This window comes from Pituophis catenifer, unplaced genomic scaffold (assembly GCF_029215685.1).
Source record: "Pituophis catenifer annectens isolate HBS135680 unplaced genomic scaffold, rPitCat1.0.hap2 SCAF_2, whole genome shotgun sequence".
NCBI classification, from domain to species: Eukaryota; Metazoa; Chordata; class Lepidosauria; order Squamata; family Colubridae; genus Pituophis; species Pituophis catenifer.
In genome coordinates this window covers 218873900-218901624 of record NW_027256882.1, presented here as the reverse complement: position 1 = coordinate 218901624, position 27725 = coordinate 218873900, and positions in this window count along the sequence as shown.

Here is a 27725-nt window from a genome sequence, read left to right as displayed (position 1 = left end):
GCTATTCTTCTTAGCAATATGACACCGTCACCCCCCCCCCCACCCTTCCAGAAATCCTATTATTAAAAGCCAGTGCCTCAGTCTTTTACTCATCCTGCAATCTTTCCTTCCACAGCTAGGGTGGAGAAGGATTGTGGGGGTGTCATCATTTGCACCTCATCAGTCTTCGGCTGGAGTCTGCGAAAACTGATATTCCCTTTAAATTTTTACAGATGCTTTAAGTTTACTAGTTCATGATGGCACTATGCCAAGAGCTTTTCTGTACTAACTGTTTGCTGGCATGTAAGCTGAATTCAAAATCCCAGGAAAAGAGTTCGTCTTTATGGTGCTTATTTCTGTAATTCTAACATAGTTTGGCTGCATACTTTTAATAACACAAAAGTAGTTACAGCGCTCTGAGGATACAAACTATTCACACATTTTCAGAGATCCTAACAAACAGCCTATACAAGCAGTCTAGTTTTATTATATCCATAACACAGATAGGAAAGTACAGTTAATATATACTTGCAGGCTATTGCTTGTTCCCTACTTCCATGAAGTGAGAGAGGCCAAGGTCAGCAGTTTTTCATTTTATGGCCTTAGGAACAGGCTGTTCCTTCTTTAATAGCATTCAGAAAGATGGGCAAAGATGGAAGTTCCTGGAAGACAGTGGGAGAGTTTTATTCACCACTGACTATTAATATACTTGTTCCTGGTCCCTATATTCATTGGATTGCAGGATAATGGTTCCACCAAGATTATTAGGATTAAGTTTATAATTTTAAACTTATAATTGTTACTGTTGTTTCACTGTATAATTCCTAAATGTGCTGTGAATGTTTTAATTTGTAAATTTCTAGCAGTTCATAGCAGATTCATTTGTATATTTAGCAATGTACAGATGTAATAAACAAACAAGTGAAAGAACAAATAAAATTCTCTAAACCGTGATAAATAAAGCTTAGAATGCACGCTAGCTCCTTCTTTTACTTGTTACCTTGGCTTGTTAACTAACCTGAAATATTTGGACCAGTTGAAATCTAGATAAATGAAAAATTCCAAAGAAGACCTCTGATATTCATTCTTGACTTTGTAAATCACAGTGTATCCAGACTAGGTTCAAGTAAGGCACACTGTATATACAAGCACACCAAGGATCATATTTTTCATATTCTGCACAAAACAGCAATGAAGCCACCTGTGATATGAATTATTATCTCACAATACGATTTGTTATCCAGAGGAAAGATTGAATTAGCTAGTAACTCAAGGCTTTATCCAATTTTTGAGAAAATTATCTCCCAGAATGGCTCATCTCAGGGAACACAGACAGGCCCACTCAAGAAATTATATAGTTAGCTGGGTACAATGCCAACTCCAGAACCTGTAAAATGGCACATAATTGCTATAGGTTCTTCTGGAACTTCCTGTCGCAATAGTTTATTATTTATTTATTTATTTATTTATTTATTTATTTATTTATTTATTAGTTCAATTTATATATTTATATAAATGAGTAAGATGGGTGACAACTTGCATATAGACTGTTTTGATGTTACTGAGGCTGCCTTCTAGGATGTTAGCCCAAACTGCAACCATTAGAACTTAAAAACCATAGCTAGGGCTTCAACTTCCATTAAAGTCAGCATACCAACTATATGCTTCTTGCTACTGACTTTTATATCACACAGAATTGCCCATTCTGCACACTTTAGGTGCAGTCTGACATGTCACCTTGTCTATAATCATTTTTCCCCATAATATCTATTACTTTGGAAGAGGTAGACTTCATCAAGATCACATGAAGTGTTAGTACCACTTTATATGCTTTGGTAAGATCACACTTGAAATACTGCATCCAGATTTGGTCACCATGATACAAAAAAGTGTTGAGACCTAAGAAAGGATGCAGAGAAGAGCAACAAAGATTATTAGGAGACTGGAGGCTAAAAAAATATGATGAATAGTTTCAGGAACTGGGTATGTCTAGTGCAGTGATGGCTAACTTTTTTATCCTTGCATGCCAAAAGCGCGTGCGCGTAGATGACAGTGCGTGCACGTCAGTGGTGGGTTCCTCCCGGTTCCGCCCAGTTCCGCTGAGCCGGTAGCGATGATGATATGATGTCACCAAACCAGTTCTCCCCCCCGCCCCCACCCCCGCATTATTCTTATCTTTTATTTGGCCCCAACCCCAATCTATTGCTGCCTCCTGAGTCCCAGCTGATCGGCTAGAAGGAAAAAAACTGTTTAAACTCTTGCCGCGGGGCTTCAAAGGGCCGCCCTACAGCTGATCACTGTTAAAAGGCAGTGTGGTGGTAGACCAGTGCCTGTAAAAATAAATGGGTAGACCAGTGCCTCCAAAAACAAATGAGTAGACCTGTACAGCTCTGCAAGCAGTTAAAACCCTGGTAGACCAGTACCTCTGCTAAATCCTAAAGGATTGTCACATGACCATCAAGCCACTGCCACAAAATAAGCCACGCCCACAGAACCGGTAGTAAAAAATTTTAGAACCCACCCCTGGTGCACGTGTGTCCACACCCATAATTCAATGAGCGCACGAAACACACCCCTGCACATGCATGCATCATCCTACCCGTGTGTGTGTGGTCTCTGCCCCCCCCCCCCGCGGTGCATGCATGCACAACCCCCCCATGCCCCATTTTGGGCCTAGCAGGCCTCCCTAAAGCCTCCTGGGACCAAAAATGGAGCTGGGGGGGTAGGGGGGATGCGGCGCACCCCCTCCCCATGCTACTCCCCCTGCACACCTACATTGTTACAGGTGTTATGCCTGCTTTGTCTGCTGCTTTATTCCTCTCTAGCATTCATCTCCATTGTTCAGTGATGCATTTCCTGCCTCTCTAGGATTTACCTCGATCTGCTCCTGTGAGGCACTTCCTGTTCCTGGATGTATATAGTTATATTCTTGATGGCTTGTACAGTGTTTTAATTGCATTTTGATGAAACAACAGCGCTGCAGAGACCTGAAAATCAGGTGGATGGCGGGAGGCACGTGTGCAAAGCTCAGCTGGGGCAAGGGCTCGCATGCCGGCAGAGAGGCCTATGCGTGCCATAGGTTCGCCATCCTGTGATGTCTAGTGTAACAAAGAGAAAGGCTAGTGTAACAAAGAGAAAGACTAGACTAGATAATTTTCCAATATTTAAGAGGCAGTCATAGAGAGGATGCGATCAACCTATTTTCCAAACATCTGAGAGCAGGACAAGAAATAACAGATGGAAATTTATCAAGGAGAGATCCAACCTAGAACTAAGAAGAAATTTCCTGACAGTAAGAACAATTAATCAATGCCTCTATGAAGCTGTGAGTGCTCCAATACTGGAAGCTTTTAAGAAGAGATTGGACAGCCATTTGTCTGGAATGGTACAGGTAGTTCTCAACTTATGACCACAAATTAACGAAATTTCTGTTGCTAAGTGAGACAGTTGTTAAATGTATTTTAACACCTTTTACGACAAAGTTGTTAAGTGAATCACTACAGTTGTTAGGGTAGTAACACGGATAAGTGAATCTGGCTTCCCCATTGACTTTGCTTTTCACAAGAACACAAAAGGTGATCACATGACCTCAGGACACTGCAAATGTCATTAAAGAATCAGTTACCAAGCATCTGAATTTTGATCACATAAGCATGGGGAAGTTGCAACAGTCGTAAACATGAAAACCGGTCATAAATCAGAGTTTTTTCAGAGCTGTTGTAACTTCAAACAGTCACTAAATGAACTTGTTGTGACCCAGGCCCAAGTAGATATTATAGGACACAATCAGTTTGAAACAAACAGACTTTATTAGAACAGCTGAGAATTAACTCATTCTCAGCATAGTCCAAACTAATTCAAAACAAATTTTTCATAACACAATTCTTCAGCCTTATCACCAACCTTGGTCTAATTAGGCAACCTGCCAAAGGCTTTTCTTGGCAAAAGTTCAGAAGAAGATGCCGACAAGAAGTAAATGCAGCAAGGCAAGAAACAAATCTATCAACGTTGTTTTCCGACAAAAAGCCCAAGAGCCATTGCTGGTCTTTTAAGCCGTATGGGAGGGGCCAATCATCTCTTGGCCTTACTCCCGAGTCGTCCTTTTTGCTTTAGCTGCTCTTGCCTTCTGGCAGCTCTTCTCATGTGTGCACTAGGAACAGGCTCCTCCTGTTTCTCTGTCTCTCTGCTGTCAGCCTCTGGAGGCTCCAGAGTCCCCACATCACTCCCAGATGGCCCTGGCCCCATCACTGCCTCCAACGCAGAGCCCTCATCCGGGACTTCCCCAGACTCCAGGACTGGCCCATGTTCTTCCTCAGCCTCCTCACTGTCCAACTCCGCTGCCAGTTCTGCAGGCTGCTGGCGGACCACAACAGAACTGTTGTAAGTGGAGGACTATCTGTATATGGTCTCCTGCTTGAGCAGGGAGTTGGACTAGAACATTTTCAAGATCCTTCCAACTCTGTTATTCTGTTATAGTCTATATTTATTAGAATAGGTTAAATGATTTCCACTGATTCCCGTTGCATAAGGAAGTTTTGGTTTACCATGTTTTGAGAATCCAGCCACTCCAAGCCAGGATTTGTATATGAATGTGTGAAAACCTAGCCACTGTGTCTTATTCGACAAACAAGAGATAAGGAAATCATGACATAATGTGGTATGTGAATCCAACTATAAAATTACTCCAGTACTGCTTAACTGACTTAATGGAATTTTTGTTATTTCTTCTGCAAGATCTTTCAAATAACATGAAACTTCAACCTGCTTAGCAAGTTCACTCTTTTCTGCATTTCCCCCTTTCCAAACTCCATTCTCTTGATTGTTTCTTCTTTGAAGAGTTTTCTAAAGTTTATAAAAGATAACACTGATTTATTCGTGGTGCTTTCATTATGTTACAGCTAATGACAAGGGACAGACCCTTGATGAAACAGAACACATTCCAAGCTTTCTTGCCCTTGCTCGGTGCAGTAAATCCCCTGCAGCTGGAACTTACTGACTGCCATACACGGATAATACATTTTTTCAAAGCTAGTCAGCAGTGACAAATGTAAACTGGACTGAGCAGTTCATTTTTCCTGCCCCAAATTTTCTTTCATAAAGTTGAGACTTGCTGTTTGAATGATGGATATTTATCTACTGGCAATACTAAACTTTGCATTGTATGGTTTCACTCTAAGTGACTAGAAGGCTTTAAAAGCTTTTTTTACTCTCAGACCTTAACAAAAAAAAAAAGATCATCCTTTACACATAACATTTCACAACCGGGAAACCAATACTTCACTGGCTTATCACTACAATTCCAAAACTTCTGTTTATTTAGACACAGAGCACAAGCCGTCATATAAACACAATTATGGCATGTGCTCCATGCAACCAAGCACTATCAGTGTGTCAATGAAAGCAACTGTTTCACATCATTCACAAAGATGTGAACATTGTATAAACATATATACACTTACTTATGAGTAAGCTGTAGAGTGAGATTTACTTCTCAGTGAACCTAAATAAATACAACTGAGTTATACACTCTTAAGAAAAAAAACTCCAACTAAGACTTCAGATATTTGGGATGATGTTTCATTGAATGCAATAGAGCTGAATTTTATTGGGGGCGGGGAAATGAAGATATGCAAAAAAAAAATTTTTTTTTTTAAATTTGATTTATATGCCGCCCTTCTCCAGAGACTCAGGGCGGCTTACAAAATTGTACACGTTGTTTCTTTTGGGGCACAATTTCTATTCTGACTGTTCTGCAGGACCTATTATGAATTATGGAAACTAAAGTTCAAAATGTTTGAAGGGAACACACTGTCACCTCCTACTTTAAACAGGACTCTAATAAACCTAACATTTGCTGAATATAACCTTTCTAGGAGGAAGACAGGAATTATATGGCCTTGTATTATGGCAATGGTTTACAGTAGTACTGTACGTAGAAATATTTAATTGATCCCAGGATAAGATAGTCTTATAATGCATGTCTACATTAAGAGATTAAATCATATATAGACAACCATTGTATACATTTGCCCCTTAAGGTCATTAAGTCAGCAAGTACAATATAAAAAATATTGCCGAACTGTGGTTACTTAAATCCTCTACTACCAGTACACTATGTCTTTCTCTTATATAAAATTAGGCACATGTGTTAAGTTTTTAGGATCATAGATCACGGACAGAAAGAAGTATCCTCAAAGACTGAATGTTCCAACCTACCCTAAATTATGGTGGTAGAATTTGATGGTATGTACCATAAATCTAAATAAACAAGCTATAATAAAACAAAACAAAGTCTTAATAACATGTAGCTAGATCCAATTTATTTAGCCTGTATTTTATTTCAAAATGTTACATGAAAGGTAACATAGCATAAAAATCCTTATTCTAGACTGAATTAATAAGCATGATTCCAAAGATGCTACCAATTATTTTTGGATACTAGTACAACGTTTACACTTTAATTGGGTTAACTGCAACCAAATTAGATCAGGTAAAGCAACATAACTTTAGAACTAACCTCAACTTTCTTGATTTGAATACAGTCTTTGCATCTTGCAAATTTACGCCTCTCACTTAAAATTCACTCCAGTTCACAGTAGGTAATAAGCAGGAATGTAAAGAGACAGTGACAAGCTAAGGCTCTGTGAATTAAAATCAGGTCTAATTGTGTGACCTTTCGGGGTCCCCTCAGAGCTTATTTCATATATTATTGGTGACTGGTTTCAGCATTACCCAGGCAAGCGGAACATTTATGAAAGGAGAAAAGAAGAGTAAAATTCAAAAAACACACACACAAGTAAACCATTAAAAGAAAAGAAACAAAAATACCATGAAGATACTATAACAATTTTTACAATATCTCTTTATTTACAAAAATTATGTTGGATTGTACCTTTTTTTTTTTTTTTGCAATTAGCTTTAGTATATATAGAAATGTTCTATGATTGTTTAAACTGATGTTAGCAATTAAGTTGCCACTTGTACATAAACCCACAAATATAACCCCAAAAAATCAGTTAATATAGCCACATGGACTTTAAAATATCATATATCAATCATGCCCATTGCTAAGACTGTGCATCAGACTATGTTATCCTTATGTTACTAATTTAGACCAAATAGTTTTGTATATTCAAAACAATTGCATGATACTTTTTTACCTAATCAATGAAACTTATAGGAATGAATTGTCAGTAAAATTGCAAGTTAAATGCATACATATGCCACAATGAAATAGAACTAAGCAGTAGCACCCACTGGCTTCAAACTCCCTGCAATGCTTAATCAGGAAGGCCAAAACCATATGAAAAAGCAATTCTTCTTTAAAGCTTGGAAAGGTATGAGTGACCCTACACTTGTTTGCTTGACCCATACTCTTCTTCACCTATTATAACATCTAGGAAAAAAGCATTGATCAATTGGCTTCTGAAAATGATTAATGTCTCACTGTGAGTTTCAACTTTTTTGATGTGATGCTATGCCTCTGGGCTGTTCTAGCTATCAACTTTGGTGCCCTTTCCCAAGACTCTAAAACTAAGGAGACTTGTGCAATTGCTTTCTTCACTGGCACTGAATATTCTGACATATTCCATTGGTTTCAATCTATTTCAATAGTTTCAGATTTGAATATGGTACCTTTGCCACTCTGTGTTGAGGCCAAGAAGAGTGTGATCTATTTATATATATTTCCCAATGGACTTGCTTGAGTTCTTCGTGTATACACTTCCCAAGAAGAACCAGTCATAGTTGGGTGGAGAGGACTGTTATTATGCTCCATGACATTTGTTCTACTTTTCTGAATCTGGATTTCTTGGACTCTTTTTACATTTCCTGATAAGAATAGTAAAAACTGTTGAAAATAAATGAATGGCCAAAAGAGACAGATGATTGCAGACACTGTTGCTGGTGAGTATGAAGGTATTCTCATATTTCCCTTTCTTTTTTTGCTAGTTATTCCTTTTCCATCAACTGCTTTTTCCTTCTTTAGCCCCACTTCTTCCAAGTACAGTTAGCCTTTCCCCTTAACCCTCTTATACCAACTTTGCTTTTTATGTTCAACAAAAACAGAGAAATGCATGTGTGAACGTGTGTGTGTTTATGTATCTTGGCTTTGTCTTCCTTTCAGTTCAATATGATGGTTGATGTCTATTATCTTCATGTCTTCCTTATGAGCTTCTCAGTAGACATCTGGTGAGTCATTATTACAGAAAAATCCTGACCTAGGCAGGGCTTTGGTCTGACCTAATATAGACCTCTCTATATTACAACAGATCACAAAGATCATTCACTCAAAATAGAAGCTACAGAAATACAGGATTATCCTCCTCCAAGGAGAGGCAAATTCAAAATAAAGATGCATTGGCTCAGCATGCTAAGGCTACAGCTTGGCAAACCATACCTAGCTGTGATGTATCAGTTGACATTTTGGTTGGCCATTCACTCCGTCACCTTGCAATGGTTGTTCAGATTATTCTTTCATGTTAAAAAAATCAGTAAATTGAAGAAAAAACTGTAGGGCCTTACCAGGAGCAACAATACCATGTGTGGGATGAGGGCAGACTGCCCTTCCTCCTTTTCCCATTAAAGTCATCAATATATTTGCAGGGCGTGAAAATAGAACTGAAAACTTCATAAGGCTGGATTAGTTTTATAATATTCTGCAGCCATTCCAACCTCCCTACTAATGCAGTGTTCAATTCCTGCAATCTGTAGGCTAAGCCTAGCACGCAACATGTTCAAATGATACAAGGTGCCATAGTTACGATTAAAACAAAACTTGAAACCAAGCAGGAGTATGCTTAACGAACCACCTATAGTCAGTGTCACACAACACACTAAACCTAACCACATCATGGGTCAGCATGTTATGTGAACAAGATTTAATTATAACAAATAAGAACCTACATAAACAACACACAAGTCACCTGTTTATAAAGGAGCATTCTCAGATTCAGAAGCAATCTCCCCTATCAAGGATCATACCTCCATCAATCATAGGTAAAGGCCATGATTTTTTTTCATAATTTTAGCCATTGACATATTATTCACCAGAGTGCAGACCATAACATGAATTTATTTTTATAAACTTGCTCTCTGATTTTTCTTATTAATGTAAACATAAGGTTTGGCAAATTTTTATCATTCCTAATAGAGATTATGTCTTCCCCCTTTGCCCACCAAAGATATCATTTTTGACATGCAGAAGATCAGTTACTATGAAGCAAACAGTCCTTCTGAATTGTTTTAATAAACGTAGATCAAAGTAAAGTTGGATTTCTTTATTAATCAAATATTATTTCAAGTTAACAACCAGTGCTGTTTGTTAATCTACAATAAAACAGTTTAAGTAAACAAAGCAAGTGACTGTAACAGGGCTAAAATATGCATGGTTCTAAGACACTACAAATGCAAATATTTGTACAAATCCCACATCACCCAAAAAAGCATATAATACATTTTCAGTGTTTATATATCGTACAAACTAGATTAAAACAAAGGGTGGAGTTTTGATTCAAGACTGTGTTTAACTTTGATTTTTTTTTCCTTTAAAAAAACAAAAACGTTTGCTGTTCTATATAATATCCAAAACGGATAAGGATGGAACATATTCATTAGGAACTTTCAAACATCTGAGTTGATAAGTACATACATACATACATACATACATACATACATACATACATACATACATATATATATATATATATATATATATATATATATATATATATTTAAAGTTCAAGTTTCCAGAGACAGGGCTTGTGTGAAATAAGCACTGCTTCTTTAAAATGAATGACCTGCTGCATTTAAGTCGTCTCTAGCCAAGGAAAAGTTCTGAAGTGAAACTCTCAGGAGCAAACATTTTCTACATGTGAAGTAAACTCTGTTGAAAGACAGCAGACTAGGGTCCCACCAGTAAAAACAGGAAAGTTTTCAGCCACTGACAGCTTTCACTACAGACAGAAATGCACACACACACACACACACACACACACACACACACACACACACGAACCATATTTTTTTTAAAAAAAGAAACCCTTCTAAGTGTCATAGACTCACTTTATTAAACCATATGCTCATTGCCCTGTGAAGAAAGCAGGGTCACTAATTAGTTCATTCTGTGAAAGAAGCCCCTCGCTAGCTAGTTGACTTTTGTCCCCCGTTAGCTCCAGCTATTTCTGTCATGCAACTTGAAAATCACTGGAGGGAAGAAGATCGCCATAACAACCGCTGAAATGATCTTGTGGAATGTGTCTAGTGGCACTGGAATAACCTGAATATGTGCTCCAGATGTGTCGGCTGTCACGGAAAAAGTAAACAGATCTGATGGACAACGTATGACTGGATGGCCTCACGGATGACTCTGGAGAGTTGGGACTGAGGGAGGGAAAGGAAAAAGGAGGCGGTGAAACGGAGTCAAGGGCCAGGCAGGAGTCACCCTGTGGACCTGCGCAGCCTGGCAAACGCAGAGCAAAGAGCACAGGGCTTGAATGTTTCATGGCTGTCCCTCCTTGGAGAGGCCTCTTCTATGGGACTACAGCAGCCTCTGTTAATTTCCATCTGGCAAAGACTTGTGAGCTTTGGGGAGCAACGTGAAATATGAACTTCAGAGGAAGGGGAGGTAGAGGGGGAAAGGAGGGGGAAAAAAAGAAAAGGTTCATGATACTCCCTTCCTGCAAGGTTTTGGGTCAGGATGTTTCTAAGCATGCAGCATCCACATACGCAAATCTTCCCTCCACATGGAACGGCTTCCCTGAAAGCCATGTTATTTTACTTGGCCCCTTAGAGGAGAGATGAAAAACTCATTTTAAAAACTCTGCCAATTTAACATGTTAAAATCAGAGAAAAGTATACATTTGCTAGGTGACCGGCTGGTCTATTACTTTCAAATGTTGTTTGGTTAGACCTTCGTAAAAGTCACCCTTGTTCTTTAAAATGTGTTAGTTGGGTGGGAAAAATCTGGATTTTCTTTAAATGTATTTATCTACTATTTAACAGAAAAATATCTTCCTAAAATGGGTAATGCTTTGAAGCTGAATGTATGTGAAGGGAGGCACATCACCCAGCATGCTGAATACTGCCAAAGTAACATGGACATAGCAACGTTTTATATTTTGAGCCACGCATGCGAATCCAAGAAAGGTTATCAACGCCTCGTAAGGTGTCATATATTCACTGTGTGAGCTTCATTTGACTTAGCTGGTCACAGACTGTGGCGGCCTAGCATCTGCTGTGGACCCACATGGAGCAAGGGAGAGAACCAGACTGTTAATTCCTAAATATGCATTCATAGCTTCTCTAACATATTTTCTTGTTTTCATTTAACAATATAAACAGATTAGCCATATTCTCTGCTGTTGTGGTCAGGAACTGGAACAGATTAAGACAAATACAGTCTAGGAACATAAGGCTTCGGACATTCACAGATGTAATGAGCCTTAAAAAAAAAGGAAGTTTTCCTTGCGATTTAGCATAACTGGGAATACTGCGTTATACTCCAGTTATTATGCCAGGGTTAGTAGAATCTGGTGCCATTTTCAGTCCATTAGAGACAAACTTCATAAAGGAATAAATGCTTTAGGTTTTACATACAATTTCTTTCTACACAGTCACTGAGCTAGAAAACAGTAAGTGACAACCATTCCCGAGTAGCAGCTATATGGGAATATTTTTTCTGAATGACCAACCACATCCTGTATTGACCAATTACATTCTTGGACTGTGGTGCTGATCCTTTGCTGCATACAGTACATAGAATAGAGTTGTAGTATAAAGTGCTCTTGACTCGTGGCCTGAAACAATATCTGTCAGTCAAGGCACAAAACCCTTCTCTCAGTGGCTAAACAAACCATTATTTAGCCACAATATATCAAATAAGATACAAGGGATGGTTTTTATGCATTGTATTCTAAGCCATAAATCATGGATTATGGACCACAATGAATGTATTTAGAGAACATAAATAAATAACTTTGTTGTCATTGTACGTGTATACACAGTATACCCATACAACGAAATTCACTTAACACCCAAAGACCAGGTCCAACACACATAACAATCCCCAAACACACTCCCACCCACCACAATTCTTCACCCAAACATCCACACAACAGATCAAGTAATACTGTCCAACAGCTCACTGATGGTGGCCCTTTAGAGTGCAATTATAGCTCTGGGATAAAAACTATTCAGAAAATGTGTGGTCCGAGTTTTAATTGTTCTGTATCTTCTGCCAGAAGGCAACAGTCCAAAAAGATTGTAAGCAGGATGGGAAGAGTCTCTGAGAATGTTATGCAACTTTCTCAAACCAATCAACTGCAGCAGTTGTTAACTTATTTCTTACCAGCTATCATGGCTGTTATGACTTAGAGAAATGGTTTAACTTTGTAAACAAAAATACTCTACTAACGGTTAATTCTTTTCAGCAAAATGGAAGGGATAGGAGAACAACCTTCCTTTTAAAAATAAGTTTATTTTTAAATGATTGCTAAAAACCACAACTTCATCTGGTTCAACTTTATTTAATGTTAAGAAAATCAACAAACTAGAGCACATTCCATAAGCAAATTATATACCACTAAAGTAGTTGATGATGAAGCAAACAAACAGCTAAACTAATTTGGGAAGATGCAGTGAAGTCTTTATCCCATAGTAGCAATATCAATGTGGTTGCCTTTTTCACAGCCACTTGGTTCCTTTTTAAAAGAACATTAAACAGCTCAGTAAGTATTAAATATATTTTAAAATTCAACTAACCTGGTAAAAGAAAGTAGTTTTTTGAACATCACATGTTGACAAATTGATAGCTGAGGTAATTTAAATAATTACTATAATATTCTCAATGTCAAATAAATTATTATTTTTTTCAAAAAATACATTTTTTTCCAAAATAACCAAAAATGATTTTATATTTTAGCAAAATAGGAGGTATCTTCTGTTGGATAAATAGGCATAAATATACACTGGGAATGTTTTTATTCATTTAGCAAATTTATATGCTGCCTATCTCACTACCTAAATGACTCTGAGAAGTTTACAAATAAATGCCATAATATCCATTAAAAATGGACAAAGTTAAACAGATGGAGAGGGCACCTTAAAACCACCAATCACCCCAGCATTGCATGCCACTATTGGATCCTCATGCTGTTTGACAAAACTAAGTTTAACATTCTTCTAGAAGGCCAGAAGAGTGGGGGGCCTGCCTCACCTCAGGGGGAAATACATTCCAAATGGCAGAGGTAACAGAAGAAAAGGCTTTCTTCCTTGAGCTCACCAGTTCAAATTCTTTAGCTGACAAGGTCCATAATATCTTTCCTGCCTGACTGGGTGGGTGGGATGGGTCAATGTAATTGGAACGAGATGGTTCTTCAGGTAACATGGACCCATGCCATGCAAGGCTTTAAAGATGATAGCCAACATCTTGAAGTAGACCTGGAAGGAAACCAATGCAGCTCATGAAGTAGAAGTGTTAAATGTGCAATCCTATGGCCACCCAGAACTGCTGTGCTGCTGCATTCTGTAACAGCTGCAGCTTCTGGATACTGTTTCAAGGGTATCTCCATCTAGTGTTCATTGCAGTAGTCCATACAAGAGATGATCAGGGCATGAATGATTGAGAGAAGAGCCCACAATCCAGGAACAAGTATATGGTGCACAAATGAAGCTGAACCATGATTGCTCATCATATCCTAAAGTGATATATTCCTGAAGACAGACAGCATGCAGCTACAAGCAGTTTGACAAGTTCCCACAACTTAGTTCAACAAGTCCCACTAGCAGATGTCCCATTGTGGGTATTGCTTAATTTGTATCAGCACTAAAAACCTTAAATGATTCCCCATGCCAAGTCCAAATTCATGTGAGTAAAGTTCAGCTTGTCTTAAACAGCTACTCCTTGTTCTTTTTGTTCTACATACTATTCACCAGTGATGGCTAACCTTTTCTGGACCGAGTGCCCAAAGTGCACACACACCTGAACACCCAAAATGCAATACCCGTGTGCCCCCCCATGCATGTGCCCCCCTGCGCATGTGTGCACCCCCACATGAGCCCCCCACATGCACCCCACACATGCGCATGCGTCCCCCCGCACGTGCTGACCCCCTGCACATGCCCCACCACCCACTCATGCATGGCAGAGATCCAAAGACCAGCTGGCCAGCGGAAGGCCAGTGGGAGGCATGTGTGCATGCATGGCGGAGCTGAACTGGGGCGACGGCTCGCATGCCCACAGAGTGGGCGCTGCGTGCCACCTCTGGCACACATGCCATAGGTTTGCCATCACATGCAGTACACTTCAAATGTACTGCATGAGATCCTCTCCAACTCACTGCATGGAGATAAATCTATATGTAATGTGGAGATGCCATACACATTCTTGGAATTCAGCATCACAAGGTCCACTTTCCAGTACACTATCTCAGTAATGAAAATAATTGAGCAAAATCCCTATTTTTCATGCACTGATACTTCTTGATCCAGTAATATTAGCTAGTCCTATGACAACACAGATATGACAAGCCCCAAATGGAAAACATGCATGATTTCAGAACACTTAAGTAGTATTCTAAGAATATCTTGCGAACAGATGCATTAACTGTGGAAAAAATGATGTCAGATTTCTTTATATCTCCCAGATTTGAATAACTGCAAGTAGAGTACACTTCTGAAGAATACCTAGCCTTCTACAGATAGGAGCCACTCTTGTATACCCAAACCAAATCACACATGAAAGAGTTGAAGTTTCTTTTTTCTTCACGGAGATAAAATCTTCCCAGATTTTATCCCTTTTTCAAAAAATATAATTTGCAGGCAGATAAACCAATCTGGATGATTAAATCAATGAACAAATGGTTAAAAGTCCAACCTTCCAAAGATATTCTGGCTCAGATTGGTGCCTCAGATTGCTTCTGATTCAACAATATCTTAAAACATGCAACAATTATCTATGTAAGTTTTATCCTGAGTACTGAAGTCAGCATTCTTCTGAATATATATATTTTTTTGTTTTAAAAAAGCTCTACATCTTTGAACCTACATCTTTAATTTCCAAATAAATCAGGGTTCAGAAAATTATTTGCATAATCTGTTGTTGTTTATTTGTCAGGCAATGTAATAATCTTCTTATGACTCATTTTTCTCTTACTGGGGTTAACCCATTTAGACAAGAACCATAGAATGCAATAGTGGAAATGTGGATGATCATTCCCATTGGTTTAGGTTTGCTTCCTTTTTGCACTAAAATTTCAAAATATTAAACTTAAAGAGCAAGATGGATGGACTCCGTTACATTAGTGATGGGGCTTTGTTGGAAGACTTGAAAGACCAGGTCAGGGACAGATCAACATGAAGAAAATCTATCTATGTGGTCACTAAGAGTCAATATCAACTTGATGGCACATAATCAATAAACCAAACATCAATATGCTGAGATTAGCACAGTGCTTCATTTTTACTTATCTTTTTCTACATTCAGAATAGGAACATTTTTTTCTGTGTGTTACAAAGACAACCTACTTTAGATTGCAAAAGTAGCAATGTAATGCAAGAGAAACCTGCCTCTGGATATAGCCTTATTCATCAATAGGTAAACAAACAAATACTTAACTTATTTTTTTATATCTAGTAACCTCTGGAGCAATGCCTCTCCGAATGTGATCCTCAAAAACTGTTACTGAAAATACTGGTTTGAGTAGGCTATACAGAATCATAAACCAGAGAACAAATAACTCACCTGTTTTGTTGTGTGTGAAGCTGATAGGTAGTGAAAGAAGAGTTCCTTTTTCAGGATTAGGCTTTCTAGTGGAACTTTTTTATTTTTCAACATAATCATAAAACATAGTTTACTGTCTGATAAATGTATACATAACTGAAAGCTAAATAAATTGAACGCTTATCAGAAAATGCAGAAATTTAAATACTTGGAATACTGCATCCAGTTTTGGTCGCCATGTTGTAAAAAAAGATGTTGAGACTCTAGAAAAAATGTAGAGAAGAGCAACAAAGATGATTAGGGGACTGGAGGCTAAAACATATAAAGAACAGTTGCTGGAATTGGGCATGTCTAATTTAACAAAAAGAAGGACTGGGGTGACATTATAGCAGCATTCCAATATCTCGGGGGCTGCCACAAAAAAGAGGGGGTCAATCTATTCTCCAAAGCACGTGAGGGCAAGACATGAAACAATGGATCATGTCAAGGAGAGAATCAAGGAGAGAAGCAACCTAGAACTAAGGAGAAATTTCCTGACAGTTAGAACAATTAATCAGTGGAACAACTTACCTCCAGAAGTTGCTCCAACATTGGAAGTTTTTAAGAAGAGATTGGACAACCATTTGTCTGAAATACTTTAGAGTTCCTGCCTGAGCAGGAGATTGGACAAGAAGACCTCCAAGTTCCCTTCCAACTCTTGTTATTCTATTGTACTCTATTATAAATTTATGAATACTCAATAATATCACAGATTTTTTTTACAATTACTGTATCTATATTTCAAGTTACTCACTACAGTACTATATGTCAGATGAGCAAGTATCCACAATTTTCTCTTTTTAGTTTCTAGATACCTGTTAGGAGTGAAACAAAACTGAGAGCATGTGTAACATTATGAACACAGCTGGACATTAGTCTCCAAACACTAAATATGAACAAGACATATTGTGGTCTTTAGTAGAACTGCAGAGCAAGTTGATCAGTTGAAAAAACAGATGTTTTGTTATCTCCAAATTAGACACGGACTTCATTTCACACTGGGGAAGGGCTTCATTTTACCTTCTATCATGCTTCTGGAATCTTTTCTTCACTCCAAAGTAGACAATAGTCATGTTACTGAGAACTATTTATTCCTAACTTGAATTTTCAGTATGGTGTTATAAGTCTGGCAGACATTTGTGGGAATGAAGCACAGTGGAAACAAATCTGTGTTGTGTAGCAGCTGAGTACTAGTGCAGCCCTTTTAATATGTAAATGTGGAGAAAGTTGCAAGTTCTTCTATGACGCATTTTTTTACCAAGTAACTATCGAAAAATAAGAATATGATACAAGTATACAAGCCCATGTTCAGTAACTTTGGCTTGTTCTTGGGGCATAGGGGAGGAATCTTTGATCCCAATCATGTGAAAAGTAGGGGTTTTAAGCACAGTCAAATTATGTTATTTATTTACTACTACATTTGCATGCTGCCCTTCAAAACAGAGCTTTGCAGAGTGGAAAAAGAGTTGTGTCTTTTTTTAACCCGTTCATGGCAAATAAGGATCTTATACTATAACAAAAACTAAGGACTTATCATCAGGCTATGAATATTGTTGATCATACAGTAATTAAGATAAGCCACAATCAGATTGCAATTAGAAAAAATCAAATAGATAAGCTTAATCACTGAAGAATGTTATGTGACTGAAGTGGAGATATCCATAAGAAGAGATGTTAATACTTGAAGTGAGCTGTGCTGGATATACTTAGGACAGAATATAGTATAGATCCGTGATCGCGAACCTATGGCACGCATGCCCAAGGTGGCACGCAGAGCCATCTTTCCAGGCACACGAGCTGTCGCCCAACTCACCTGTAGCTGCACATGCGTGCGCGGCCCAGCTGGTGTTCAAGCCCCGAGTGTGCATGCATCCAATTCAAGGAAGCCAGCTGGTCTTCAGAGCTCTCCTGCGCATGTGCACACATTTGTGCATGTGCATGAGTACATGTGCGCAGTGCGTGTATGCGTACACAGCATTTGCACACATGCATTGCAGGTGCAAAAACTGCACCAATGTGCAGATGGTGCAATTACGCACGCACCGCACAGGGAGCTGCACGAAACCTGTGCACTGCACAGATGGAGCGATTGCACATGCAGCAAACGGGGGGAGCTGCACGAAAGCCGTGAGCATGCACAGATGGTGTGGTTGTGTGCACAGCACACGGGGGAGTAGCCACGTGCAAAGCATGCAAAGCACGTACCTATTCAGCACTCGGTGAGTAAAAGTTTCGCCACCACTGGTATAGATCCATGATGGCGAACCTTTTTGCCATCGCGTGCCAGGCGGGGGGTTGCATGCGCGCATGCCCACAACCATAGTTCTATGGGCCCTGCACATGTGCGCACAACCCCCCCCGCTCCCCCCACTCCTGGCACACGATGGCCCAGCAGGCCCGTTTTTCTCTCTCACCTGGCTCCAGAGCCTTTCTAGGAGTTTGGGGAGGGTGAAAACGGCCTTCCCCACCCCTCTGGAGGTCCTCCAGAGGCCAGAAATGGCCCGTTTGCCAACTTCCGGCTGAGCTTGTGTGTCCACTGATATGGCTATGTGTGCCACCTGTGGCACGCGTGCCATAGGTTCCCCATCACGGGTATAGATAATAATAATATAACAGCCACCTATGTACTCTTCCTTATCCAAAGGTAAACACAGGGGCTATGGATCTATTACTGGCAAAAAAAAAAAAAAAACCTGTCTTGGTAAGAGCAGACTCGGAATACTGCATTCAATTTTAGTCACCACAATATTAAAAAAAATGTTGAGATTCTGGAAAGAGTGCATAGAAGAGCAACAAAGATCATTAGGAGACTGCAGGTCAAAACATATGAAGAATGACTATAGGAACTGTGTATGTCTACTCTAGCGAAAAGAAGGATTAGGGGTGACATGATAGCGGTGTTCCAATATCTAAGGGGTTGCCGCAAAGAAGGAGTCAACCTATTCTCCAAAGCTCCTGGAGGCACGATAAGAAACGATGGATAGAAATTAATCCAGTGATGGGAGCAGCATGGCGCTCCCATGTAACACCGCTCCTGCGCGAGCTGCACTGGCTCCCAGTGGTCTTCCGGGTGCGCTTCAAGGTGTTGGTTATCACCTTTAAAGCGCTCTATGGCATCGGGCCTAGCTATCTTCGAGACCGCCTGCTGCTACCGACGACCTCCCATCGTCCCGTGCGCTCCCACAGAGAGGACCTCCTCAGGGTGCCATCAGCCAATCAATGTAGGCTGGTGACTCCCAGGGGGAGGGCCTTCTCTGTGGGGGCACCTACCCTCTGGAATCAGTTGCCCCCAGAGATAAGGAGAATCCAAGACCTTAGTGCCTTCCACCGTGCCCTTAAAACCCACTTTTTCCAGCAAGCCGGGCTGGCTTAAGAAGAAATTTTAAATGTTTTAATTGGTTTGTATTTTTAATTTTGGGCCAAATTTATATATATATTAATTGTTTTTAATATTTGTATTTTATGTTTTTTAATTCTGGCTGTACACCGCCCTGAGTCCTCAGGTAGAAGGGCGGTATATAAATTTAAAAATAAAATAAATAAATCAAGGAGAGGAGCAACCTAGAAATAAGGAGAAATTTCCTGACAGTGAGAACAATTATGCAGTGGAATGGCTTGCCTTCACTCCAGGACTGGAGGGCTTTGAGAGTGGACAGCCATTTGTCTGAAATGGTATAAGGTCTCCTGCTTGACCTCCAAAGTGCCTTCCAACTCTGTTATTCTGTTATGACTGACTTTCCCACCAAGTTTATTTTGATTGATCTCTATATTTCAACTGATGTACAGGGGTACTACCTTAGTGTTTTAAAGATTAATTATTCATATTGTATTAGTTATGCAAGAGAGGGTTTCTAAAGAGATTTTTGCTATGTAGTAGCAAAGGCCTTCAGGTGAGCTTTCATCACAATACACAATACACTAGCTTTAATCATAAAAGCCAAGATTTGCTTCAATCATATTTAGACCAAGCCATAGAGTCTTTGTTCACACACCAGGAAGGCACCAAGTATGGTTTACAATGCCTGGATTCACACATTCGGACAACTTCAACTAAATTATGGACCCAGTATAAGTCTTCTTAGTAATAAAATATGAAATCTCCTCTTCAAAAAGTGTCAGCTGGATCCTTGGTCTGGTTCTTTTCTCCACATGTTTCTTCTTATCAAGCAGAAACCACTTTTCTTGGTTTTAAATCTTCTTCTGAACCTCACTGGAACAGAACAAGTTGTTCTGACCTTAGGAGAAGTAAACCACTCTTTTAACTGCACCGTTCCCCATTGTGAAATAGTGATTTTAATTCTTTGAGAGCATAATGGTCCTTGTCTCCATCAGAACCCTGCTGGTGAACTTGGAGGTCCCCTTTCCCAAATCAGAATATTTCGACCTTGAAATGTTTTTGAACTTTGCTAATTTTGAAAAGTCGAATTGATTTTGTCTTGATGGCAATGCACTGTGTCTCTAGAAGAAATGAAACCAGATCCCCAAAGTCTGTCATCTATATAAATAAAAATGTAAATGTCCGTTTGTACATAACCGCACATCTCCGAAAGTTCTTCACTGACTGCTTTCAAATTTTGACAAAATGTTGCATTTGACTACGGGCGTGTTTTTATATACCTATATTATATACATGTCACACCTGTGACAGGTAAAACATGAAAAACATTGGAAAACATTGAAAGACATTGACAAACATTGAAAAACAGCGCCATCTGCTGGATGTAAAACCAACATGGCAGCCTCCCAGCCCTGATTACGCTCAACAGATTTTTGCTCCTTATATTTAGACTCTCCATATTGCTTCCAAGAAACTGTGCATTTGGAAGGCAGAGACGCCCGAGGGCCATATCCTGCCACCAGGCTCGGCAGGTAGGCAGCCGGCTCCCTGTCGGGAAGCCCTCGTAGCCGGCACTTCTAGGGCTGGGCGGGGCTCGCCCGAGCCTGGCTCTGACCTCCCCCTCCACCGGCCACCCCGCAAACTAGCCTCGCCCGCCGCTGCTGCCCATCCCCCTCACCAGCCGCTCTCGGGGCTCCCTCCAAATAACACCTGGCAATGAGGTTGCTTGGGTCTGCCGAGCGGGAACCCACCATCCCTTGCCTGGCCTGAATCGCGCCTGGCCCAGTACTACCTCGGGCTCCGAGGTCAGAAAGACCAGCCGCTAACCGGCACTATGCGAATCCGGTCAGTGAGCGGGAGATGGAGGCAACTGGAGCCTTGGGGTCACTTTTGACCAGTGCCACCTTTGATTCCCAGGTGGGCACTCTGGCAGTTCACGGAGCCTACATGAAAATTTCGCCCTCTGGCAGAAAAGGAGCTCTGAGGAGGCTTCAGGGGGGCGGAAACAGGCAGGAGGGAGGAGGACTGACCCTCCTTCGTTTCGCCTGGAAGAGCGGGGGCTTTAATCATTCCCCTGCCCTTGGCAGGCGGGGGAGGAGAACTATGCAGCAGGGGTCCAGTGGGGTGTGCGTGGCTCCTGGCTTTGCCACTTTCTTTCTTTGGGCAGGAAGCCCCAAACCAGCCTTGAACCCCCGCTGCACCCCCTCGCTCCCTCCCTTCCCTTCCCTTCCCTTCCCTGCTATGCGTCTCCCCATCAAGCCCCCAGAGAACATCTGTGTAGGGAGGACGGAGGGGCCCCCCGAGTTTCTGCTGTAATGCGGAGAGCTGCGAAGGCCTGGCCTGAAAAGGTAAGGGCGATGGTGGGGGATAATAATAATAATAATAATAATTTTATTTCTATACCGCCCTTCTCCCGAAGGACTCAGGGCGGTGTACAGCCTATTTAAAAACACAAACAAAACAATGATATAAAATTTAAAATAATTAAATAAATGGCTCAAATTTAAAACCCCAATAAATTTAAATACCCCAATTTAAAACTATTGTATTGATAGTCCGGCCTGGCGGAACAACAGGGTCTTCAATGCGCAGCGAAACACCCGGAGGTCAGATATCTTACGAATTTCCGGGGGCAGTTCATTCCACAGGGCTGGGGCTCCCACAGAGAAGGCCCTCCCCCTGGGCGTCGCCAGCCGACATAACTTGGCTGACGGCACCCTGAGGAGACCCTCTCTGTGGGAACGAACTGGTCAGTGGGAGGCTATTGGTGGCAGAAGACGGTCTCGGAGGTATCCGGGTCCTATGCCATGGAGCGCTTTAAAGGTGGTAACCAACACCTTGAATCGCACCCGGAAGACCACCGGGAGCCAGTGCAGCTCGCGCAGGAGGGGTGTCACATGGGCATAACGGGTTGCGCCCATAACCACCCGCGCGGCCGCATTCTGGACCAGTTGGAGCCTCCGAGTGCTCTTCAAGGGGAGCCCCATGTAGAGAGCATTACAATAGTCCAACCGGGAAGTAACAAGGGCATGAGTGACCGTGCGCAGGGCGTCCCGATCCAGAAAGGGCTGCAACTGGCGAATCAGGCGAACCTGATAAAAGGCCCCCCTGGACACGGCCGTCATATGGTCTTCTAAAGACAGCCGCGCATCCAGGAGGACACCCAGATTGCGAGCCCTCTCCGTGGGGGGCAAAGATTCACCCCCAATAGTCAGCGATGGCACCTGCTGACTATATCGGGGCGCCGGAAGCCACAGCCACTCGGTCTTGGAGGGGTTGAGTCTGAGCCTGTTCCTCCCCATCCAGGCCCGCACGGCCTCCAGGCAGCGGGACATCACATCAAGGGCATCGTTGGGGTGGTCTGGGGTGGAGATGTACAGCTGGGTATCGTCAGCGTACAGATGACACTTCACTCCAAAACCACGGATGATCTCACCCAGCGGCTTCACATAAATGTTGAACAGGAGGGGCGAGAGGACCGACCCTTGCGGCACTCCCCATGCGAGACGCCTCGAGGTCGACCTCTGCCCCCCTGCCAACACGAACTGCGAGCGGTCGGAGAGGAAGGAGGAGAACCACCGCAAAACGGTGCCCCCTATTCCTAACCCCCTCAACCGCTGCAGCATGATACCATGGTCGATGGTATCAAAAGCCGCTGAGAGATCTAATAGGACTAGGACAGAGGAACAACCCCTGTCCCGAGCCCTCCAGAGATCATCCACCAACGCGACCAATGCCGTTTCTGTGCTGTACCCCTGCCTGAAGCCCGACTGGTACGGGTCTAGATAGATAGCTTCATCCAGGTGCCGGGGAAGTTGTCGTGCCACCACGCTCTCAACAACCTTCGTCACAAAACGAAGGTTGGAGACTGGACGATAGTTGGCTAATTCAGCCGGGTCCAGGGAAGGCTTCTTGAGGAGGGGCCTCACTACCGCCTCTTTCAAGGCAGCAGGAAAGGCACCCTCACCCAAAGAAGCACCTATAATCCCCTGGAGCCAGCCTCGTGTAACCTCCCGGGAGGCCAGTACCAACCAGGAGGGACACGGGTCCAATAAACACGTGGCGGCACTAATCTTACCCAGAACCCTGTCCACATCCTCGGGAGTCACAGGATCAAACTCCTCCCAGATAACATTCTCAAGGCCTGCCCCGGTCTCCTCCCGTGGACTCATCCAATCGGAGTCCAAGCCATCCCGAATCCGAGCGACTTTATCGTGCAGGAATTGCACAAAATCCTCAGCACGACCCTGCAAGGGATCTTCCCGCACTCCCCCCCGAAGAAGGGAGTGGGTCACCCTAAACAGGGCGGCTGGGCGGTTCTCTGCAGATGCGATAAGAGCGGAAAAATGGTTAGATTTTGCCGCTTTTATCGCCACTAGGTAGGTCTTGATATAGGACCTCACCTGTGTCCGGTCGGAATCGGATTGACTAGTCCTCCAAATGCTCTCTAGGCGTCTTTTCCGACGCTTCATCTCTCTCAGCTCCTCAGAGAACCAAGGAGCTAATTGAGATCGGCATCGGGTCAGAGGCCGCAAAGGCACGACGCGATCCAAAGCTCCGGCGGCCGCCCTTTCCCAGGCGGCCACCAGCTCTTCAGTCGAGTCATGTGTTAGAGTCTCAGGAAACGGCCCAAGCTCCGTCAGGAACCTTTCGGGATCCATCAGGCGCCTGGGACGGAACCATCTGGTCGGTTCCGTCTCCCTGCGGTGGGGGCAAGCGGTAGGAAAGTCTAGTTGAAGGAGTGAATGATCTGTCCATGACAAGGGTTTAATATCTAGGTCCCCTCTACCAAGATCATTCAACCACTGACCAGAGATAAAAATCAGGTCCAGAGTGTGTCCCCCTATGTGAGTGGGGCCTTGAACTAACTGGGTCAGGTCCAAGGCCGTCATGGAAGCCATGAACTCCCGAGCCACCTCTGACGCCTCACCTGCGGATGGGAGGTTGAAATCCCCCATGACAATAAGTCTGGGGGTATCAACCGCCACCCCGGCAATGACGTCGAGTAGCTCGGGCAGGGTCGCTGCCACGTGGCAGGGAGCCAGGTACGTAGTCAGCAAACCCATCTGCACCGCACGGCCCCACTTCACACAAAGGGACTCACATCCGGCTATCTGAGGAACAGTGGTCTCCCTCGGACAAAGACTCTCCCTAATGATCACTGCCACTCCCCCACCCCTCCCCTGGGCCCTTGGCTGATGAAATGCACAGAAACCTGGCGGGCACATCTCTACGAGGGGGACCCCCCCTCTTGGCCCAACCAGGTCTCCGTAATACCTGCCAGGTCTGCACCCCCCTCCGAAATAAGATCACAGATGAGGGGGGCCTTATTAACCACCGACCTGGCATTACATAACATCAGCCGCGGACCCTGGGCCTGAGGCTCTACACAACCCAGGACACGAGTCACGCATTGGGGGCCGGAGTGCGCAATCGCTCGGAGACAGCGCGTGCGCACCCCCGACACTTGATATGACCCCCTGCGCCCGTCGTACCTGCCCCTCCCACTCATGATTTCAATTACACAGCCCTTTCTATCGTCCCCCTGCCCCCCAGTTAAATTTCCTGTCACGACCCCTCTGCTGCAGCTAACCAACCCCTCATCCCGCACAGTCGCTATCTGGACCCCCCCAGGTCCACTTTTACCACTCCCACCCGTCCTCCCGGGTCCCCTTAAAATTTTCCTTAAAAATTTAGCTAAAAAACCCCTCAGCCCCCTTTTTGCTGCATGCCATCTCTCGGGGTCCCAAAGCCCGTCATCAAGATAGGCCCTCGATAACGTGGAGGGCCAGGCCTGTGAGAGGGGGGAATCTCGCAGCGCAAGAAGGTCAGTTTTTTGGAGCATCAACCGAGCCAAAGATGGGAAAAGAAAAAGCCAGTCCGGGAATCTATCATAGTCCAAGGGATAACTGAGCATAAAGGTCACAAAATATCCATTTATAGGGCTGGACTCCACTGTCCTCTCACGACAGGGAGAGGGTCCAATGTTCTTTTTCTCCAACAGAGGTTAATGGCCAACCATCCTCTCACGATGGCCGGTCCCGTTACAAAGTTGACGGGAGCAGTGTTCTATCCTCTCCGTTGGGATGTGGAAAATCCCTCAGCTCTCTCAAATGGTGCACAGTCTCTCCAACCAGTGAGGGTATGAGTGGAGCATAATAAAGGTCCAAAGTGTCCAAAGTGTAGATGTTAATAACGATGGTAATAATAAAGATATTAATAAGATGATAATAGACCCACGGGCACAAGATCTTCCTTGAGGTGAGAGTAGGAGTAGCGAGACAGGAAAGCCCAATCCAGGGGTGGTTGGCCATTAAGGTCAACACCCACCCTTACCTGGGGGGAAAGGGGGGGGGAGGAGAGACCACCCGAGGCGACCAAGCAACCAAACCATGGTCAGCCTCCTGTCTCTCCAGCCCAATTTCCACAACCCCCCAGTCACAGCTTTGTTCTAAAAACACCCCATGCAGAAGAGGCCGGGCCAGAGACAGAAATAAACAAAGAGAGAGGGTGAGAGAGACATAGAGAAATACAGAGAGGCGGGGGGGGAGAGAGACACATACAGAGATACAGAGAAAGAGAGGGTGGGAGAGAGAGAGACAGAGAGAGATACAGAGAGGAGGGGAGAGAGAGACAGAGATAGAGAGAGGGGGGAGAGAGAGACATATAGAGAGATACAGGGGGGAGAGAGACATAGAGAGATACAGGGGGGGGAGAGAGAGACACATAGAGAGATACAGAGAGGGGGGAGAGAGACACATAGAGAGATACAAAGGGGGGGAGAGAGAAACAGAGATACAGAGGGGGAGAGAGAGAGACAGAGAGAGATACAGAGAGGGGGGAGAGAGACAGAGAGATACAGGAGGGAGAGAGACAGACATAGAGAAATACAGATGGGGGAGAGAGAGAGACATAGAGAGATACAAAGAGAGAGGGGGAGACAGAGAGGGAGGATTTTGTGGTTCCCATTGTTTTTTACCAATCAATTCTCTGCCCTAATCACCAGCTGGGTAGGCGTGGCTCGGGGGCTGTCATGTGACTGATGAAAGTGTGTGGCGTCGAGTTGGTAATGCCCACCAAATGTTTATGGAGAGTTTGGAACTTCAGCCTCGCTCTTTTAGTCCAGCGGAAGCACCAGACTGGGCCACAGCAACACGTGGCCGGGTACAGCTAGTATTATAATATAACCAAGAATCTGAAACTAAGATGGACTGTACATTTAGAATAAGGTTCAATTCTCTATTATTGATGTTACTAGGATCAGGAAATAGTGTCCCCTACTTTCTACCATATAGATGGCTATTGTTGCTGTTTTCTACTGAGAAGTACTACATTTATAAAAACTGTTTATCAGAAAAAATACTCTCTATGTGCATTGAAATGTACTGGATTATATCTAAATAAAGATAAGCCAGGAGCATAAAGTACTGTGCTAACCCTTTTGTTGTTCAAGAGACTATTTTGGAACACTACAATCTAAACATACTTGGGCTATCTTCTATATCTCAAAAGCTCCAGCTACAAAATCAGATTCCTCCTTCCTATTCTGAAGACTTTTTTAAGGTAAATGATTTCGGTTAAATAATTTCTTCAGTGTGTAAATTGTTGTTCCAAAGATGCCTAGGAAAGATAAAGCCTTGTCCATTTTGTTCCACTCTCTTCATAACATGCTTGATCTTCTATTACATTATATTCACGTGGAGACATCCTCTTTACAAATACAAAACTAACATACTTTCCTTGAACTACTTGTGTTACATTTCCTATTGCTGTCCTAGCGTATCTCCTATTTTACCATGCAGAAGAATGTATGAATTAAATATGCAGGCAGCTTAATCTGCATTCAGGTCTGGATACCATATGCCCATTGAATATCCTACACTGGATTCAATAGGAATGGACATCAATTTCACTAGAGGAAATATCCCATAGAATATTTATTCAAACACTCTCTCCTAGGCAACAGGAGCTGCCCACTGGAAGGACAGTGCTCAAACCAATTTCAACTAATTATGTAAAACTGTCAACTCTCGAAACAATTCTAGCTGAGTATTACTCAGAACCATGACAAAAACAGAGAATTGTTCAACAGTCTTAGTATGTGCTTTCATATATGGTATAGCAATTCTGTATTTTTGGTATAGCAATTCTGTGTTTTATATAATTAGTAGAACGAAGATTAAACATTATTTTTGCTTCTGTGCATAAATCTCTCTTATACCAACCATCCCCTTTTTTCATTTTTTACTGCTATCGTGGAAAGTTGATGTATAGGCCAGAGGCAGAAATAATGAAAAGACTACAGCTGAAGTCTTTAAAAACATGAACTATCTATAAATAACTGTTTAATAACATTTATGCATGAAGACTGAATTCACACATTATGTTTTCTATGCACCCAACCACTATGGTTTACAAAAGGATTCAGAATTTTCCTTTCGCAAGGAGAGGTATATTAATTTAATGACTCCAAGTCATGCAGGAGATATGACAGAAATTCGGGGCTGTGAAGAGATGATTCAAGAAGAGCTTTTGAAGTTTAATCAGTGCCATTTAAAACCTCCCAAAATTCCAAAACTACAAAGACAAATTTAACTCTACTCATTCCAGAGTCATTATGGCAGGAATGGAGATTGGAAAAGATATGCTAAA